General features: G+C 38.1%; 1 long non-coding RNA gene across 1 annotated transcript in view; it reads right to left on the reverse strand.

Annotated features, from left to right (window-relative positions):
- Positions 1–5,473: 5,473 nt before the first annotated feature.
- Positions 5,474–18,495, reverse strand: part of Gm34044 — a 28,371-nt gene continuing 15,349 nt past the window's right edge. Inside the window, exons 2-4 of the long non-coding RNA XR_380716.2 lie at positions 17,929–18,086; positions 11,232–11,275; positions 5,474–5,575 (exon numbers count right to left, since the gene is read on the reverse strand). This is a non-coding gene — a long non-coding RNA (predicted gene, 34044). The remainder of the gene's footprint in view (positions 5,576–11,231; positions 11,276–17,928; positions 18,087–18,495) is intronic.

Genomic DNA, 18,495 nt, shown 5'->3' on the forward strand with positions numbered 1-18,495 from the left:
GTCTATTTGGAGGAAGTATATCTCTGGAGGTAGGTTTTAAGAACTTGTAGCCTAACCCATTTCCAGTTTGCTTTTTCTGCTTTGGATTTGTGGCTGAAGATATCATCTCTCAGCTTCCTGTTCTAGCTGCCTTCTGCTAGGTCTTCACGACCATTTTGGACTCTGGTTGGTATCATGAGCCAAAGTATCCATTGGCCACTTTGGGAAATGGCATTTTACAACAAATAAAAATAATTAATATAAGTAGGCTTTATCATGATCACCATAATCATCAATGATGGTGATGATGATTGTGTGTGTGTGTGTGTGTGTGTGCGTGTGTGTGTGTGTAATATGTGTGCTTATGTACAGGTATCATGTTATTACTTTGGAAGAAAGAGGACATTTGGAAGTCAGTTCTCTCCTTCTATCCTGGTCTTTATGGATCAAAATCAGGTCGTCACGCCTGGGTGGCTAGTATCTATGCTTGCTGAGTTATCTCTTTGGCTTTTAATGAGTAAATTTTAATTTGTTCTCCTTTCAGAGTTAACTAATATCAACAACGATATCTCATGAGTGGATTAGGAATGGTTTGACTTACCTAGTTTGTGAGAGTCTCCCATTTTCCTTTACCCAACTACCATTGTACTTATGGTGAGAAGCTGTGAAAATGTGTGGGGAGCGGGTGTGGCGGCAGTCCCAAAGGCACCAGGGACTGCAGCTAAGTCATATGACTTGCACCTGACTTCCTCATATAAGACACAAACATCTTGAGTGCTGCGCAGGTGTACCAGGATACAGGTAAATCCAATTTGGTGGAGATTTGCCCCTGCTGCCCTGATTAGCTGAAGCCTCGTGACTGGCGAGGGGGCGTGGCCTGCGGTGTGTAGATGAGAGAGAGTATAAAAGGAGTGAGAGGCCCAGGGTTCGGGGGAGATATAAACAAGAAGAATCAGGACTAAATAAACTGCTGTTAAAAAGACTGGTGGTCGCGTCGTTCTTGCTGGTCGAGAGCGGGCGCGACAAAAATGCCCCATCTGATTTTCTCCCTAGGTCCCTTGCTGATCCCATTTCCCGGCCAAACTCATCTTTTAAAGAGGCTTCTACCAAAATTACTAAATTGACCCCCAGGAAGGAAATGGTATGCTGGTTTATACTCTGGTAAAAGCAGAGTGACTTATGGCGAGACACAGATCTTCAATAATCTGTTTTCATCTTTTCCATGAAAATTACTATAGGGGTTCAAAACTTTCATTTTCACTTTTGAGAATTTGGTCCCAAAAACATATTCACATAACATTACTGGTTTGTTTGTTTGTTTTTAAGAAACCACAATTCTTACTACATACTACCAGTATGCTTGTGAGTGTGAGACCATACAATGAAGCATGGGGGGAAGGGTCATATTCTTAAAGGAAACTGACTCTTCTTTCCTCCCAAGCTCATTTGTCTATAGCTTCTCTATGAGGTGCAGGGTGGGGATTAGGGTGGGGGTCATGAGCCCCTTCTCCTTCCAAGTTAGAATGTTTCCTGACTTGATCTTGTGCAGGCTTTGAGATGGCAAACACAGGTTCTGTGAGTTCATAAGTGCATGAGTTCTTTCCTGTCCAGAAGTCCTTTCCTCTGATCCTGCCTCAACAAATGTGTCAGTGTGATATAGGCATGCTCTCTGTGATTAGGCACTTTACTGGCACTTATTCTTTGCATTACAACCAGCTGTAAGTTTCTGAATTAACTGTACATAGGATCTTCTCTAACAAGGTCAGAGAGCTACACTGATGCATGGGTATAGGTACAATAATTTAAAGGACAGGTTGATTCTCTGAACATCGTTGCTTTTTGATATGTATCCAGTTATGTGAATACAGATAATTCACAAACAAATGATGCTAAGATTCCTTAATGAAATTACTTAAACAATGATCATAAATGCACATGTTCCACAATGACTTTCACATACACACACACACACACACACACACACACACACACGTGAGAGACAGAGAGACAGACAGAGACAGATGGAGTGGATTCACATCAAGAAAACTACAGCTCAAATAAAAATGTTGTCCTTGGGTATACTGCCTTATTGCGATAATGTCTACATTCCTATTTCTCAAATTCCTCAGCTTTCCTTAGCAATTTTATAATGCATCTCTAACAGACATAAAGAGCTTCTATATCTTTTTAAAACATGAAAAAAGTCTCTAAAGGTGAAATCATTATGATACTCATATCTTGACACTAATCATCTATCCTGGAATTGGATTTGAGACCTACCAAGCAGGAGGATAATCATGCATGATACTGGAGACTTAGCCAGCTATTGCAACCTTAGTAGACCAGCATAATTCCTAACTACATTCTAAAATGTGTCGTTATACCCACAGATAAGAATAGCCCTCACCCTTCACCAAAAAACATTCTCTTTATAGGAATTAGGGATAATTAAAGAAAACCACAGTGGACATAGTGCAGAGATTGACAGATTGTAAAGGACTTAAGCCTCAAGGGAAACGTCTTTAACAAAACATCTTAACTAAACATCTTTAACTCCTCTGCCGAGGGATCTAGGAATACAGTGAAGGAGAGGTCGGAGAAATTCCAAACAGAGACCGGGAGGTCTGATGTGAGACTGTGTCTCTCAGTCATTTTCTGGCTAAACAAGACCTGAATTATGAGCTTTTATATATTTAAGAGAACACTGAAACCCGATGCTAACAAACACCAAGGGAAGAAGTCTGTCAGCTTACCTCAGCTGTGTTCACAAGATCCCAGTTCCTCCTAGTGATGATATCTGACCCAGGATAACTTTCCAAAGGACTTCCAGCAATAAACTAAGGCTCCTGGAGATACATAAAAGTTCTTTATTCACACCTTAAATGAAGCCATTTACCATGAATTTTTTTTCATGCTATGAATGCAAATATATCCCTAAAAATTCACCCAAATGCATGCTTTCGGGTTTTAAAAATGATTTACTGAAATTCAATGGTATAATATTAAGAAGTAACATAGGAAGTCACTCCAATCTTAACATGTCAGTATCCTATCGTTGATAGTAAACTCCAAACCACCTCCTGGAAACTAAGATGATTATGTTTCTTTGTAAGAAGCAGAGTTACTCTTAAGTCAAAACAACCCCCCCCCACACACACACACACTCACACATGCGTGCATGCTTAGACTCACATGCACATGCATATGCACAGACAGAAACATGCAGAGATGTATATGCACACACAATGCCAATACACACTATACATATACACATGCATGCACACACAAATGTACATGCACAGAAACACACACATATGCACACACATGCATACACACAAGCATACAAATATGCATATGTGCACACACAGAATTAATCAGGACTTAATTGCCACAAAGCTGCTCCAGAAATTCAAAGAAAATCTCCTTCCCCACGGGTTTCTGATTGATTCAGCACAACCTGATTATGCTCATTATTGCTTGAAGTTTCTCTGGAACGTCAGTTAAACATGGGCAGTTAAAGCATAATCAGTATAACCTGACTATGGGCATTGCTTGAAGTGTCTCTGGGCGTTCAGTCTCCAAGGTAAATTTTCATGTCTCCTGAGGAATTCTTTAAGAATGGGATCCACTTTCCCTAATTGTAACCTAGCCCTTCGCACGGTTGGGATAATCAGTAAGATCTATTTCTGTAGAGAGGAAATCTATCAGAATTGTGTGTGTCATGCTGCAGTCTCTCTGTGTCTCTCTGGGTCTTTGTGTGTCTGTGTCTCTCTGTGTCTCTCTCTTGTCTCTGTGTCTCTCTCTCTGTGTCTCTGTGTCTCTGTCTCTGTGTGTCTCTCTCTCTCTCTCTCCCTCTCTCTCTCACCCTTTGTGGGTGGTAGATAATGTAAGCCATCAGCGGTGGAGAAGGCATCCTTTCTTTGCTCACACATTCTTCCCTGGATGTGCTTCTATTGTTTCTTCACTGGATGCTTTTCTACTTTGATTTCCATTTGCTTCTCTCTTCAGAGTCTCATTGCCAGTCCCCTCTTTCTTGAACCATCACATTTCTCTCACCTTCTTCCTCAGACTTTGAGAATCGATGCAGGAAGTTAAACCTTGGCACCCAGCTCCTCTGAACTCTGCTACTTTCACTCCACATTGAGAGCACTTAAAAATGAATGAATCCACATCTACATCTATTTTGTTATCCTAATTTTAAGCATTCTTTAAATTTTTCTATTAATTATTATTGTTTTACAAACAATTTAATTATTTTGTACATAAATAAAGAGATACTCTTACAGATAACAAAATGCAGTAAGATTTTACCCTCTGTGTGTTTAATTTTAATGTTTATTCCATTGACTGCCTCATAGAGTCTCACTCAATCGAAAACTACATAAGTCTATCTTAGCATGCTGATGACATGGTACTTTGCATATTTGATATAGTCATACAATTCCTGCAGAGATATTAATGTATTAAAATATTCTAGATTATTGAAGATTTCTCTCATGTCAACAGTCACCATTAGGTAGCAGACACGCAACTTAGCAGCTTGTAGTTTTGAATGTCATCACCTGTCAAATCACTAAAAGTATTTTAGACATAAGCCTGACAGGTTGGAATCCTACTCATTGCTATTATTTATTAACATTAATTATGTAGTCTGTTTTCTTGCCAAAAGAAGATAATTTATAAAATGCAGCATTTTTTAAGGATGACTAGTATCAACAGGATGTCTGATCACATTAGATTTTTAAACACACTTTCTTTGAAGTAAATGTAGAATGAACTGCTTTCCAAAGGGTTTTGCATAATTTTAATTTGCCTTTTTATTACTATTAACAGACCATATGTACCTGTGGGCTCTGAGAAACTTAGAAGAAAGTATTGTAATTTCAACTGTGGAAATAGATAATAAAATAAGCTCTGTCATATGAAGAGGAAAAGGTGAACCGATGAGTCCTAAAATTCAGACACAAATGGTATACCACCTATAGTAGGTATATAATTATTTGAACAACCCAACACTAATTTCAGCCAACTACAGAATCATTTGTATTTTATAATTTGTAAAGGTTGACGAGAAAAAAAGTGAATAAATACCAAAATAATAAATAAAACAATTTTCTTCTAAAACAAATAGTTTTCCTTCTAGTTGATTAAAGTTAAAATAAAGAATAACTCAGGTCACATAAACTAATTTATCAGATAATAGTTCAGTGTGCAGATACGATATTCATTGGAATTTTATGGCATAATTGCAATATTGAGGAAGAATAGGGATTCTTTACATTATTCATAATGTATATTCATGTATCTTTCATTTACAGTCTTATACATTTCCTCCCCAATAGTTAGGGAAGTATCTTACTGTTCTTTGATCATCTCATATATAGCAATTGCTTATAGACCTTTAGCCAAGCTTAACCATGTGGCTACTAATAATAGCTATTAATAATTAATGCTAAGTAAATAAAAATTAAAAATGAGCTGGAGATGTGGTTCAGTGGTAAGGCGCATTTGCTGTACTTACAGAATAGCCAGGTTCGATTTCCCACAGATACATGGAGATATGTGGTGCCCAGTACGGCTTGGCACCTTGACTTGGCTTAAGGCAGTGAGGAAATGAAGAAAGGACAGATGTTAAGGAAATGACAGACACATGGACACAGAAAATCTAAGGTTGACTGGGTTGTATAGACTCTGATGGAGTGTCATTAACAAGGCAGCTACCCAGAAACACAGTGAATCTACTATATATAGCAGAGGAGAAAGGGTTGTCTAGTGTTGGTAGGAACTCTCTGTAGGTAAGTCTTCTCAGGTTCTCCGAGGGAAGAAAGCTGCAATTGCTGGTTTTTACACACTTTTGACATTCATATTGGTACTGAGTAAAGCTTTGCCATTCCTCTGTTCCTCCTCTAGGTTGGGGGGAGGGAGGTTTTGCCGTCCCATTGGTTTTCTACATTGCCTCTTGACATGGCCCAGGCCATGTTAACAATACACATTCACTAGGACTTTATAAAGTCATTCTCTCAATGCTTCCCTCACTCTCTACAAAGAGGGTCTTAACTGCCTGTTATTCCTGTTCTGAGGAAAACTCAATGCCCTTTGCTTGGCTCTGCAGGCATCTTCATGCATGTGGGTGCACACACACACTTGTAAGCAAACATATGAAAAGAATAGCTAATGTAAAGCATTGCAATTGACAAACATGGCTCTCTTCTCAGTAAAGTTATTACTCTTTCTAAATGTTTATTGAAACATAAAGGAGACTGTGTTCTCTATTAGCTGAGACATTGTCTGAATGACCATCACAAACAAACATCAAAATGCAAGCCAAGAATTAGATAAAATAAATCTTTCTCATGAATAGTGTAAGATTTCCTAGAACTCGGTTCAGTTAGCTAGCTCTATCATGTTCCATCTTTGGCTTCGAGAAATGCTACAGCTGTTGTTTCTGGGAAAGGGTAGGAAAGAAAAATCTTTGTGTCTCCAGAAATCTTATCTTTAAGGAATTCATCTAAAAGTTACAAATATTTTAGGATGTCCTTGGAGCCCAAATAGTTTACTGATTATAAATGAGAAAGGCAGATGCTTTTACCTAAATGACTGTGTGCTAATCACCAAAGGGAAGTTGAAAGAACTGAAGGAACAGAACTCATGGCTGCTGGAGAACTCATGTCTTTACCATCAATATTTTGGGGCAAGTGTATGATCTGAAGACTTAAATATATATGAGCAAAATGTGAATATTCTGCTTAAATTCAGTGACCACATTAATTCTTATTAATCATATTCATCTCTAATGTAGAGAAGATTTCATCTCTTACAAACTATCTCTGTGTCTCTGTCTCTCTGTCTCTGTCTCTGTCTCTCTTTCTCTGCATGTGCAAGTGTGTTTTGCTGCATGAATGCCTGAACCACTGGTGTGTCTGCTGCTAGTGGATACCAGAAGGCAATGTTAGAATCTCTGGAACTGGAGTTACAAATGGTTGCAAACTACCAAATGGGTGCTGGGAATTGAGCCCTGGACTTCTGAAAGAGTATCCTGTGCTTTTAGCTGCTGAACCATCTCTCCAGCTATTAACACCTTTTCTACTGACTTATTCGCAAACACCTAAATAACCAAATATGGAGTAGTTTTGTCAAACATACTTTGTTTTACCAAATGTTTGAATTAGTGTTCAACTACCAATCTAGTTTATTGTTCTTTTTTATACTCAATCCAAACATGTATATTTTTCACTTAGATTCTTCATAAGTTTATTTGTAGTTCTACAACATTTAATCTATGCCTTTATCATTCTTATGATAAAACACCTCAACCAAGGCATTTTATTAGAGAGTTAATTTGGGGTTTACAGCTCTAGCGTGAGAGGAGTCTGAGATCATCATGATGGTAAGCATGGGAGTAGCCAAGAGCTCATATTTTAAAACATAACCATGAGGCAAATAGATAGACAGATAAGCAGACTGACAGACAGACAGGCCGACTGACAGACAGATGGATGGATGGGCAAACAAATGGATGGATGGATAGACAGACAGACAAATGACAGACAGATGGACAGATGGGTGTATAGATAGAAAGACAGACAGATGGTCAGACAGAGAGATAGGAAAGACAGAGAATGCTGTGATGGTGTGACCCTTTGGAAACCTTAAAGCATGTCCCCCAATAATACCTTCTTCCACAAGGCTATTCTTCCTAATCCTTCACAAACAAGTCCACTAGCTGGGGAATAGGTGTTCAAATACATGAGCTTATGGAGAGCCATTCTCATTAAAACCACCACAGTCAAAATAGCTCAGCCATTTAACCCAAAGTGTTATGTATTAGTAAGATTTCCCATGAACTAGCCTATCGGTTTCAAACAAAATCTTTACTAACTTAAAGGGTACTTTCAGACCAATCTTTTCACTTATTCTATCAATCTATCATATAATTCACAATGATGTTTTTAAAATTGACTTCTATATAGCCCCGTTATTCCACAGAAGGGAGAAGTGTGGCTAGAGTTCCAGGGGCTCTGAGCTTTCTAATTGCACCTCTGAAGTAAGCGCCAGGACACTTATCATTTTTGTGCTTCGAAGCTTTGCTGCAGCTTTCCTGTGAAAACAAAATTCTAGTGCTTAAAACACATTCTAAAATCAGCAACCTGCTCCAATTCCACTGTTATTTCCAGCTTCCTACAATTATTCTCGTTTCATGGGAAAATTAGAAAGAGGAAAAGAAAAGAGCCAAATGAAGTTTCCTATGCTAGGAATTTAAACAACCCTTATTTTAAGGGCTGTCTCCAAACAAAGCCACAAAGTGAGGAATATCCCCAGGTCCCTCTTTCTAAGAGCTTTTTATCTGCAGCTAGATGAGCCATTGTTGTGTGATCAAACAGAGGAAAGAGCAGTGGGGGCAGGGTTAATATTTGCCTTGGCATAACAAGCAAAAGCCAATGTCTTATTAAATGAGAAAAGCCCTGCTAGTCATAATGGAAAAGTTATAACTGCCAGCTAATTTCAGAGTTTTCCATTGATGTAAACTCCATCTAGGACTTCCTTTCTGTTTATTCTCTCATTTATTATATTTCTATATGTACATGTTCATGTGTTTAGTTCACATGAGCATGCACATGGGTAGGTGGGTGTGTCATCATAAGGATGACAGGATTTGACATCAGATACCCCCCTCAATTACTTGCTACCATAGTTTTGATGCAGGGGGTCTCTGTAAACTGGGAACTAACTCACTCTGATGGCCCTGAGCCATCTGGGATCCAGCTGTTCTCGCCTCTGAGCACTAAGCTTTACAGATGTGCGCCACTATACTCCACAGCAGTTTCCATGGGTCCTGACAATTCAAACCCACACCCTTGTTCTTGAGGAGAAAACACTTTGCTCAGTGAACCATCTCCAATCCCCACCTAAGGCTTCTTAAGGAACATTATAAAAATGCCGTAGTTCCCATAAGTATAACAGCAACTTCATTATTCACTAGCCTTGAAATATCAACTTAATGCACAGATAGCAGAGCTAGCATCTGACCTCATTGATTTCAATATGCTCTTGTAACATATAAGAAGCACAAATAAGATTTTGAGTTTTCAAATTCCAGTTAAAAAAATCATTCATATTTGAATCACTCTGTCTTATAGACTGATTCTCAAATACGTAAAATATTTTTCAGCTCTTCGCTACTACATATTTTTCAGCTCTTCGCTACTACTACTACGGTGGGATGTATCAAGAAAACAAACCCAATTGAAAAGCTTATGACACTGAAGCCTTAAAAATATTTATTTAATAAGAGGAGTTCATTCAACTCCCAGTTTTCTTAGCATTGCCTATATCCAGAGAGACAAAAGGAGAGAAAAGAAACCAGATGGGGCCAGGGGAGGCTGGCTTCCTACTCCTGATTGGCAGCTCACTCAGCTCCAAGGCTGGCCTGCTCCCTTTGGAGTCTCATCCAAACCATTTCAATGAATATTTCAGTGAGAAAAAGTGGACCACAGTCATTGGGAGCCATTCAGTTATCAAATAATATTTAAAACTCTGCAACCAAATGTCTGTTAAAACACAAGACGGCAAAAGTATCTAAGCACCTTGGAGACGTCATTATTGATAGACACCCAAACACTTTAGTTTTCAATTATGTAAATCTTTTGGTGCGAGGCCCAGACTTTACATCAAGTAAACATCTAGATCCCCAGAGCAATGCTTGGGCAGCTTAGCTTTCCCACGCCATTACTTTTGAACAGAAGATAATGAAAGCCATTGTTGGCTGAGATGGGTCATGCCTGGTTTTGCTTTGTTCTACTAAAAGGGTACTGAAATGGGACTGGAGGCTTAATTTTATTTATTCATAAAGCTGCCTATGCCAAATTATATTTTAAATATAATTTAAATATTAATGCGAGATATTTTTAAGCGCACACTGCCATTATCTCTTCTAGAACGGACACTGCTGATGAAATAGCCCTAAATTTGTTTGTTGAGTCTTCAGAGAGCTACTTAGCATCGTTCAACCAGTTTTTCTAGTGATCCCCATTAGAGAGATATTTCAAGCTCTGCCAAAGGTACCTCCTCCTCATGCTGTAAGGAGTCCACATTTGGCTTTTATTTTCTGGGACAGCCTTTTGAAAGGGCTTAAGGCATTTGCTTTCATTTTAATTCCTAAAGCCTTTAACATAACATTCTGGAGTGGCAGAAGAAGACTTTCTACTGCAGCAGCAACCTTCCTGGAATCAGCCGGGTACTGCTGCTTGGCACATATTAAAGCAGTAGATTTACACTGAGTGGTTCATGGCTGTGTCACCTATCAATGTGTTTTTGATATAAGAAGAGAAAGCAATTGTTTGAAAATCTGTAAGGACAGATTTTGTTGTGATAAATACAGCTTTGAGCAGTACCTGGAGCGAAGCCAACTGCTTATAGAAAAACAAGCTTATGCCTTCAAAGCTTATTCCAAACAGAGGTAATAGCGTCTTTCCACTCCCTGCCAATCTTCTGCACCATTTCCTATTTTAATTCAGTAGTGTAGAATTTAACTGCATTTAGGTTTTTGAGACTGATTTTTCTGTGTATGTGTGAATGGCTACGTCTACGCATGTGCACTCCGTACACACCTGGAGGCCAGACAAGGACACTGAATTCCATAGAACAAGAGCTACCAACAATTGTCTGTCACCTTATGGGTGCTCAGAACCAAACCTGGGATGGTGAAAGCAGCAAGTGTTGCTACCTGCTAAGTCTTCCCTCCAAACTTTTATCTACATTTCTATTGTAAATACAGAATAAAATTGTGGATGCAAATAAGTACATATACTATTATAATGCATTTTTATTCAGGTCTGTTTGGATTTACAGAGGTAAAATGCAATGAATCTGAGTAGCCACTAATTTAGATATAAATATATTTTGCGTTTCTACATGCGTGAAACAAGAGAAAACATACCATGATTAAGTGAACCTCAATCATTCAAGTATATGAAATTGTTTATTATGCTTCCCCCTGCATGCTTTGCTGAAATACACTACATTCATCATATCAGAATGCAAAATTTGTCTAGAAAAGGTGTAATTTAGCTCAACTTTACCTCATAAATGGGTCCCTATCTGTTATTTGTTCTAAGGCTATACATCAAGATGATTGTAGTATTTATAATGCAAAGTGCGGGCACAGATTATAAACTGCGGGCCCTTCAGACAGAGCAGTAACAAAGAGAGCATGAACAAAGAGAGTTCATACTTTAAATGTGGGCATTACTCACCATGGTGTTAGGGGTCAATCTCAGCCTCTGAGACCTTCAGCTTCCTGATGTTAAAACAACAGCCACAATAAAAACAAAACAAAGCAAAATCAGTAAGGGTTAAAGGCTCTGATGTATGTAGATATTGATCTCAAAACAGACTCTCAGAGGAGATTATTGTAGAGAGAGTCTGACCAGCATATCAGCTCCAAGTGCCTTGAGGATTACAAATACACATGTCAAATTGTTGCGAGATAAAGGAGAAAGTGTAACCAACATAGCTTCTGCAACATCTTTTGCTCCAGAAAACCCCAGGCAGGTGAAACCTTTCAAACACTGTCTCATTGGCAAAGGACTGTCATCTAATGTCATCTAATGTCACATAGATGTGAACATACCCTGAAGGACACAGATTCCTGTCAGATGCCAACTGCCCAAGAAAAAAGTCTTGATGACTCTGATACTGAAACTCTCTCTTAAGAACATGACCCTCCTGTAACAGCATAAGTTATTTTTGATAAAATACATAGGACTGGAAAAACATATCCACATATACACGTGTACACGTACATACATATATTGAACAGATGTATAATGCAATGTGAACCATTGGATGGTTTTTAATAAACACAAAAATAAACACACAAATAAACACATTTTATTATGGATGTCCATTATTTTAGTATTTTTTTCACTTATAAGTCTATGTACATATAGATTAAGCCCTTCCTATAAGTATTCTGATCACTCTATATCAAGCCAATAAAGAACTTGTGAGGATACAATTTTAAAATACTGCATAGGGCTGGTGAGATGGCTCAGCAGGTAAGAGCACCCGACTGCTCTTTGGAAGGTCCGGAGTTCAAATCCCAGCAACCACATGGTGGCTCACAACCATCCGTAATGAGATCTGACTCCCTCTTCTGGAGTGTCTGAAGACAGCTACAGTGTACTTACATATAATAAATAATAAATAAATCTTTAAAAAATACTGCATAATTGTCTATAAAATATATTTAACATAATGTCTAATTATTGTCACATCATAGGACACAGAGTTCTTTGCTCCTTTTTGTTACGTATAATAATACCTTAATTATCAGCTTTGTATATAAATTGTGAATGCAGCTCTCATTATTTGTACCCAAGTCCTTAAAGTTCTGTGGTCAAGCATCTCAAACTGTGTGTGCACACTGATGACATTGACATGGAAACAATCTATAATCACATTATAGGTTGCAGGCTGCTTTTTTTTTTAACTGCTTGAACTAGAGTTGACTGTTGTCATTATATACACCTCTTCATATACTTCCAAGGATAACTTTGAAAAATATGAGTTGTTCAAGTCACCACCAAACCATCTTTTTTCTTTTAGTTTCATTAACGTAATTCACTTTCCTCCTTTTTGCCCTATTTTCATTTTACTGAACATAATTTGTTGTTGTTGTTTTAATTTTTTTTCTGGGCTGAAGAGATGGCTCAGAGCACTGGCTGCTCTTCTAGAAGTCCTGAGTTCAATTCCCAGCAACTGCATGTTGGCTCACTACCATCTATAATGGGATCTGATGCCCTCTTCTGTCATGCTGTTGTGCATGCAGAAAGAGTACTCATGCACATTAAATACATACATACATACATACATACATACATACATACATAGTTTTTAAAGAATATAGATTTTTTTCCTAACATAATATATTCTGGTTGTGGTTTCCCCTTCCTCTAATCCTCCCAAATTCCTCCCCACCTCCTCTCCAATCTGGATCCACTCCCTTTGTGTCTCGCACTAGAAAATGAAGAGGCTTTTAAGGGATCACAAGATAATTAATATAACTAATTTTATATAACGAGATGAAAACTACGTATCAGATTCGGACAAGACCAATGAACAGTGGGACAAAAGCTCATGAGCAGGCACAAGATCCGGAGACCCACTCATTCCTTTTTTTTTTTTTTTTTTTTTTTTGAGACAGGGTATCTCTGTGTAGCCCTGGCTGTCCTGGAACTCACTCTGTAGACCAGGCTGGCCTCGAACTCAAAAATCTGCCTGCCTCTGCCTCCCAAGTGCTGGGATTAAAGGCGTGCGCCACCATTGCCCGGCGACCCACTCATTCCTACTCAGGGATCCCATAACAGTACTGAACTGGAAGCCATAACAAACACGGAGGACCAGGTGCAGAACCGTGCAGGCCCCGCGCATGCTGCTTTGCGCTCTGTCATTTCATATGAGCTTTGCTCGGTTGATTTAGAGGACTGTCTCCTTGGTATCCTCCATCCTCTCTGGCTCTGATAATGTTTCTGCCTCCTCTTCCTTGGGTTTCCCTGATCCTTGACAGAGGGATTTGGAGACCTCCCCGTTATGGCTGAAGGTTTTAAGGTCTCTCACTCTTTGCCTTATGTCTGGGTATGGGTTTGTATATCTGTTATCACTTGCTGCAGGACAAAGCATCTCTGAGGGCTGAGCAAGGCAATCTGAGTATAGCCGAATGTCTTTAGGAGTTACATTACAGCTCCACTCATTAAGAAGGGTAATACTAAGATAACTGACTTTTCTTACCAATAGAAAAACAAAATATTTTGCTCCTTTTCAGTATGACCTACATTCTTGATTTTATATCTAATATATTTTTAAAGTTTCATCTTATGCTGTCTGAAGCTATCAGTACTGAGAGCTGTATTTTTAAGTGCAGTCTAGTGTACATTTTTATAGTGCCAGTATTTTCTTGTCAAGTTGAGAATTAGAGATACTGAACTAAATTGTTATGTAAATGTATGTAATGAGAATTAAAGTATGGGAAAGTTTTCAATGAAACTATTCCCATCCCTTACAAAACAGAGCTCCCTGCTAGGAAATTCTATTATGAAATTTATATTTTTATCTGTTGAAAATTCTATTTAAATGTGGTTCTGTAATATTATGAGAGTCTGAAAAATCATGTTTCTGGGGCCTTAATTTTATTCAAATGTAATTTGCTCTTACGGAATGAGTCTAGGACAAATTTCTCGGGACTCTAATCTTGGATCAGTTATTCAGTGCTTTGTGATAGGTCAAGTGACTTGATTTCGATGCTTCTGCAGTTTTTCATCCTTGAGTGAGCAGAAGAAAATTTGATGTCCAGAGTTATCAAATGATAGGACTTAGTAGCATCTTTATCTAACTTGGGTGTTTTAAGCATACAAAAAAGTAATTTTTATGAAATTATAAGAACATGACTTTTGAGATGACTTTTTTTCAGTAAAATTCTTATTGCTCCACAGGGCAAGCATCAAAAAATATTTGTTCTTCTGCCATTAAGATTTGTGAAATATTCTTCAAGGTAATAAAAATTCCATTTGTGTTGTGAAACCTGATTTTTTTCCAGGTATAAAAACATTTATGGTTGTTGTTCTTATAAAATGATTCTGGGTCTCTGCAGCCTACTGTCCTGGACCAATCTCCACACAGGTTTAGAAAATCATATGTTAACCATGTAAAAAAAACTTTCAAAGAGAGACCTTGCAAAGTGATGTCTTCCCTGCCACGATTTATAGTTTTGAGCTTTTCTATATTCATAGAATCTCTGCAATGAACAAGTAGTAGGTATTATTTGGAGACAACATCTTTTCCAAATTTTGTCTACAATCACAAAATTTCACATTTGTTCCCTTTGCTGAAATGCCATGTAGAAAAGACATTTGAAAAATAGAAAACATTTCATATAAAGTTCATGGAGAATGTTATGATTTTTTTTCCTATCAGACACTTATGGCCATTTATGTATTCTCTGTTTGTTCGTAATCTTGTCGCATAAACACAGTCTTGTCCATCTCAGAGTTACTTTGGATTTCTTTTGCATTCACACTTGCAAGCTTTCGTGAGTGGAAATGGGCCTTGGAAACCCACATTGCAGAAGATGGCTGAGCAAGGCCCTGGTCGACGAGTGTAGCTGAATGTCATTAAGAGTTATATCATGAGCATCGTTTGTAAACTTCAATTAAGCGAGGGAGAAAGCAGACTGACTAAAAGAAGCTTAACTTGCAGCTGAAGGATTTAGATGAGACAAAGAAAACACTTTCACTGTAAGCTTCATTAATATTTTAAATAGAATTTAAGAATGTGTCGCTCTTTCAAGTATTTCAGCAAATCTAAGGAAATGGATTAAATGAACCTCATTTTTATCAGGAATAATACATATGAATGGATGAATGCCCCAGTTTCTTTCTCCTTTATTTCTAAAGCTCAGCTTAATATCATCTGGTGAACTTGGACAATGTTCCAATTGCTAGAGCACTACTACTTCAAATCTTCATGGATACAGCCAATATAATCACTGCAGTATCTTCATGGTTTGTTTGAGAAAGTCACAATTGATTTTATCCTACCAGTCCAATTGACTTTCCTACAGGAATTCTTTGTTGCCATACTTTGAGGGCTTTCTTCCTTGATACTTTCTATCTCTCGGAGGACTGCATTCTTCAGGGTCCTAAGCAGTTACCTATAGCTGTGTGTTAAATATGTGTAAATGAATATGATTTAAAATTTTAATGTTGGGGAGTCTGGAAACCAGTGGTTAATGAAGAAAATTAATAATCAGCGGTCAGTTAAGGGGTCTGATACATAAAGTAATGAAAAAGCATCTTTGCATATGCAACTAATAAAGGCAAATTTTACAGAAATAATTTTTGTAAATATACACCATTTATAGATATATCTTTTTGAGTTAGACTAGGATAGATACTTAATATCCAAACTGTAATTAGATGATTGAGAAATTGTCGCTTAATAGTAGTTATTTAAAATTTGGTATGACAACATTAATATATTTTATCATTTTTATTTTCTGTTGGAATACTTTCAATTTTTACTCTTTGGCAGATTATCTTTACTGAGTAGCATATATTAATGATGGAAAGTTAAAAATCAGTATAAGAGCAGCGGGTAGTGGTGGCACAAGCCTTTAATCCCAGCACTTGGGAGGCAGAGGCAGGCAGATTTCTGATTTCGAGGCCAGCCTGGTCTACAAAGTGAGTTCCAAGACAGCCAGGGCTATATATACAGAGAAACCCTGTCTTGAAAAACCAAAAAAAAAAAAATCAGTATAAGAGTTGAAGGTGGGTCTTTCTGCTGATGAGAAGGCAGCTATGTCACAAACATCATAATAGTGGAGAGGATGTGGTACTGGGCTTTGAGGATATTTGCATGATCCAGTCAATGTATTTTCAGTTAGCCCTTGTTTATGTAGTCCATTTAGCTTCCTAATACCATACTGCCTGTCAGTCTCAGACTCGTAGTGTTTACTTCTCCAGCTACACATGACTGTCAGAAGATCTACAGGGTTTCCTCAAATTTCTCAGACACTTATTTTGTAGTCAACAACATATTAAAGTATCATTTGGTAACTAGGTTGTAAAGAGAACCCCCTAATAGTCTACCTGTTGAGTTCTTTATTTTATTTGCAATCTTTTTCACATGGTGATTGTGGGCATTCCTTGAGTCCTGTATTAAAACTGCACCACCAAGAAAGTGCATCTATTTCCCTTTCTTGGGCACACGGGAGGGAGAATCAGTTTGCCAGAGTAACTAGCATCAAATTGTCTACTTGGAGTTTTCCTGCTTCTTTAGAGAATATGAATGCATGGCATAAAACAAACAAACAAACAAACAAACAAACAAACAAAGTCAAAGACTATTTCACATCTATTACTGCTACGATATACCAAAGCAAAGACAGACACACTCCTTTCCTTACAGTCAAGTTTCTTTCTTAATATATAACAGTTTATTCAAGGACCGGTGTGTTTAGGAGTCTTTGACTCACACTGGATTCTTTGAGTTCCCACACTTGACAGACTCATTGCTTATTTCATGCTGTGTGGGCATGAGACAGTTAATTCGGGTTAGCAGGTATGGTTTTAGACTAGGTTTCTTCTTTATTTATACCCATGAGGTATAAATTTGCCTCATTGTAACCTAAGCCATGAATTTAGAAAATCTTTAAAAATATACATTACACATTTTCCAGGTATTTGTGGGGATAAAGTATGACAGTGATAATTGATCGAGCAGGTTCCATTCTGATCTGAACTCTTCTTCTTCTTTTCTTACCTGAGTCTTACAAATAAAATTTTTACAAATAAAATTTTAGCAAAATGTAGCTGTTCTCTTCCATGATTGGCTTTAAAGGGCTAATTTTAATTTTAGGTACTCACTCATTGGTAGAGTCTGTGTGGAGGAGGGAAGGGTGTTTTCATTTTTGTCTCTTTTGATTTTTCTGTTTCCATTTTATCTTTTTCATTCTTTCAAACCTCCTTTGAGGGCCCTACCCAAGACTTCTCATTTAATAATTTAATTTTTTATCTCTGCTAAGATGAGGGAAGATACAAACACAGCCACAGGGCTGGCCCAGTTCAAGGGCTGACATATCTTAGCATCCCATCAGCCTGCACCTCTCTGTGTTCCTTAACATTGGCAGAGGCCTCTTGTTGGCGTTTTGCCATGCAGTGAGGATTCAGGGTTCACTGAGAAAGAAGGCTTCACCTCCCAAGCGGCAGACAGAGGATTTTTGATTTTTGATTTTTCTCCTTGGCAGGAATCGAGCTCTTGGCTCATTTATTGTTTGTGTCTGGACATGAACTCTGATTGCCAGACTGCCCTGGCTCTGAACAGGGGTTCTTTCTTCACACAGTGCAGTGTATTTTGCCTGTGAGGCCAACCATATCAGTTTTCTGTGTTACCCACCATTACCATATGGTTAGAGCTGAAGGGACTGTTGAGACGACATCCATCGTTGCATCATCTATCCAAGAACCGAAGTTCACGTCAACTTTTCACAAGGGCCTCTTTCATCCTTATGTACACAGCATGCTTTTCCTAGCATCTCTGAAGGGATCATCATTCTTTGAGAAAATAAAAAAAAAAAAACATGCCCTTAAAATAGAAGAATTAATGAAGACATGCACAGGGATGTTTATAATGAGGTTCCTTAAAGCATGACACATGAAAAGTGAAATGGTCTTCTTAAAATGTCACTGTCATTAAAAATTCCGACTTATCCCTAGGAATGCTCAAAGCATACTGTGTGGTAAATTGCTCTGACCCTTAAAGTTTTGAATCCTTTGAGAAAAACGAGACCACTGGAAACAGCTGGAGTGTCATTTGTGGCTAGTTGTTACTTAGCGGTGTGCTTTGGGTGGTCAAAGAGGTGAGAGCATTCAGCTCAGATGAGCCATGAATTCCCTTGTCTGTGGGTAAAGTATGAGGTGGATGGTGCAAAGAAGGCCCCATGGTCCTTTGCAGAGCAAAGAG

This window comes from Mus musculus, chromosome 10 (genome assembly GCF_000001635.26).
Source record: "Mus musculus strain C57BL/6J chromosome 10, GRCm38.p6 C57BL/6J".
Classification (NCBI taxonomy): Eukaryota; Metazoa; Chordata; class Mammalia; order Rodentia; family Muridae; genus Mus; species Mus musculus.